The sequence below is a fragment of the Mus caroli genome, unplaced genomic scaffold, assembly GCF_978045245.1.
Source record: "Mus caroli unplaced genomic scaffold, Mus_caroli_1 scaffold_8, whole genome shotgun sequence".
Classification (NCBI taxonomy): Eukaryota; Metazoa; Chordata; class Mammalia; order Rodentia; family Muridae; genus Mus; species Mus caroli.
In genome coordinates this window covers 62784621-62788089 of record NW_028227263.1, presented here as the reverse complement: position 1 = coordinate 62788089, position 3469 = coordinate 62784621, and positions in this window count along the sequence as shown.

Here is a 3469-nt window from a genome sequence, read left to right as displayed (position 1 = left end):
TGGAGTTACAGACAGTTCTGAGCTGCCTAACATGGGTGCTGGGGCCCAAACTCAAGGCCTCTGGAGGAAGATCAGCAAGTGTTCTTAACCACGGAGTCACCTCTTTAGTTCTATATTAGCCAGTCTTAATGATATGCATTAATATGCACCATTGATATTGTGTTTAGGAGGGCATTCCCCATCTGTATCAGTCAGGATCTCTAAGGAACTAAACTGAACACAGACACACACACAAACACACACACACACACACACACACACACACACATGCACGCACGCACGCACGCATAGGTCTAGTGGACTGAACAACCATGTATGAGCATGTTACATACTAGTTGTTCAGTCCACAAGACTAGATGTCTCAGAAGTTCTAATCTGGTGCTGAAATTCCAGAGAGGTCTAGAAAGATGCCAGTTTTCACTCTACATTGGAATCCCCAAGAACTCGGTTCTAACACCAATGAAAGAATGAGTTGGGAGAGATGCCGGTGAGAGTGAGGGCAAGAGCTAGAGTGTGCAACTTCCTTCTTTCCTGTCCTTCTATGTGGACTACCCACAGAAGGTGTGGTCCAGATTTAGGGTGGATCCTTTGGAGTCAAGTGATCCAGATTTAGGGTATGTCTTCCACCTCACATAATCCAACCAAGAAAATTCCTGCACAAGTGTGCCCAGCTCCTTGGGTTTTTAGTTAATTCCTTGTATAGTCAAGGAATTGTATAACCAAGATTAGCCATTGCTCTACTCCAGAAGTTATCACTCAACTAAATATAGAGTACTTCACTTTAGAAGATGGAGAGAAGCCAATCTATGTAGAAGATGCACCTAGAGCGTGGTATGGTGGTGTACGCCTGTAATCCCAGCGCTTGGAGGGTAGAGGCAGGAGGATCCGGGGCTCAAGGTTATCCTTAGCTACATACTGAGTTTACAGCCAGCCCAGGCTATATGCAAACCCAAACCAAGCTAACACACATACACAAGCAGAATCCCATATCTGAGACTTAGTTCTTTCCTAGTGTGAATTCTTGTAGTCCCCTGAGGTTTGTGTGGTCTCTTGGCTGCATGGGCTGATCTGATAGGCACAGGAAGACATTGCCAGTTTTCGTAAGCTGTGTTCAAGCACACCTCTGTTAACTCAAGCTTTCTTGGTGACTGGCCAGCTAGTACCAGCTTGTAAACACCTGTTAAGCAAGGGTTTTGCAATCTGGCTGTTCAGCCACTCTTAACTCGTGCTTCCTATGGTAGATGGATTTACTATGTGGAAACAGAAGTGGTACGACCAGGGCTTCCTTCTGCCCATCCATTTCTCCTGCTCTCTACTTCCCTAGCTTCCTGGCCACCCACAGGAGAATGAGGCCGACTCTTCTCTTCTCTATTGCTTTCTTCCTCTGCTCCCATGTCCTCTATTGTTGATGGTCTGGGCACAAAGGGAAGAATGAAGGAATAGCTTAGAAAGTCTTCTATTATACGTGCTGTAAAGTGCTTCTGAGTGTCCAATGTTGTGACAAGGGTTGTGTCAACTCACTGGCATCTAGACTTATTTAGATTTAGACCATTGTGAGATATCTCTTACTAACTGCGATCTCAGCCAAGATTTTCCAATCAAAATACTGGTGGAACCCCTTCCTCCTGCAACTTCTGCCTTTGGAGGATCCCCAGCCATTGTGAGACAGGAATCCCCCTTTGAGAGCCTTCAGTCATCTGGATATAACTCCTCCAGCTTTGTACACAATGTAGCCAGACTTGCTTCCACCTGGGTGCAGGGCTCATAGGATTCCTTACTCCCCTGCCTGCCAAAAGGCAGAAGTGTGTTCTCTAGAGGCTGACCTTTGTCATTCCGTGCTCCAAGGGGAGCTCTCACCTCTGCCTGGTTTGGACACCCCTAGTGGAGGCACCTTATAGATCTCCACTACCCAAGGCAGCAGGCAGGTGTGATGGACCTCCAGTTTTCTCTTCACATACCCACTATTCTCCAGACCAGTAAGCTCATGGATTTATATGTATGTGTATGTACAAATGTGTACATGTATACATATGTGCAAGTGTGTATACATGTATGTGTATATATAAAAACAATTGCATCATGTCCTGTGGGCTTGTGTGTGCTACATTTGCTATGTGTATGTATACATGTGTGTGTATCTACACACACAGTAGATAGGAGGTATGGAATTTCTTGCAATTACAGAAGATTAATCACAGAGAGATAAGAGTGGTCTCTCAAAGCTGATATGATAACTAACATTCATAGTAATAATCCAGTAGCAGGCAAATCATTTAATTCCCTTTCCAGTTGTCTCCAGCTCTTTGTTGACAAGGCAGCTGTTTTGTGCTATTGGGGCTGCTGCTGGGGTTGTATCTCTTCTGACCACTGCCCCCATGCCATGAGGTCATCTGTAGTTTCTCATGGTGACTTTTCTGTTCCCTTTCTGAGCAGACTGGGTTTTGTTTGCTTTTTTCTTCTGCAGTGGTTGAGGAAGGAGACGTCTTATTCTGAGTAGGACTAATTATCATCATTAGTTTTTGTTTGTGTTCTTAACCCTGCAATTACAGACCGATCAATGTCTAGGACAACATACCGGAGTTTTCCTCCCACAGGGAAGCGGGAGGATCTCAGCCTCTCCTACCTGCTTCCTCCCCTGCCTCTGCCCATCGGGAGTGTGTTACAGAAACCCAGCCTTCCTCTCTGAAGACTCTCATTAGCTCCTGGTTTTCCTGGCCTTGCCCCAGGCTGGGCTGATGATAGCTGTAAAGCTTTGTTCACATCTCTGCCTTTTCAGGCCTTGCTGCCAGCTCTTCTGACACCTCTCCCTCATGCTAGAATTCTTAGTAGTGTGACTTACAGATCACCTCGATGGCATCTTTTCAGGATGCACACCCAAGTGCCACTCATCCCTCTCAAGTCTTGGATACCAGACCTATTTTTTTTTTTCTATTATTCTATTTTTCTTTTTAGGACTGGTTGATTCCTTGTCATTATTAATTTAGTGAATTGGAGACCTGGGACAGGAGAGAGGGTCTGGGAGGCAGTGGGAAGCAACTACACAGCTTCTGATTCTTAAGCCTTGGTGTCATCATGGCTAAGCAGTCCATTTACCACACTCATGTCAAGTCAGCTTCCTAGGCTCTAAGAGACTTTCAGAGCCATGCTTAGTGCATCCAACTGTGCCCACAACTGTTCTGGGACTCATTTAAAATGCAGCATGTGGGACTGGAGAGGCCACACAGTGGTTAAAAGCATGTGATACGCTTGCAGAGGACCCAAATTCAGTTCACAGCACCCATATTAAGTGTCTTATAGCGGGGGTGCCTGTAACTCCAGTTCCAGGGTACTCTGAAACCTTCTTGCCTCTTGGGTACTCATGTGCATACTACACACACCCTCACACATAATTAAAGAATGAAATAGATTATTTTATTCTAGTGTGTGTGTCTTAGGGTTACTATTGCTGTGATGAAACATCAAAAGCAAC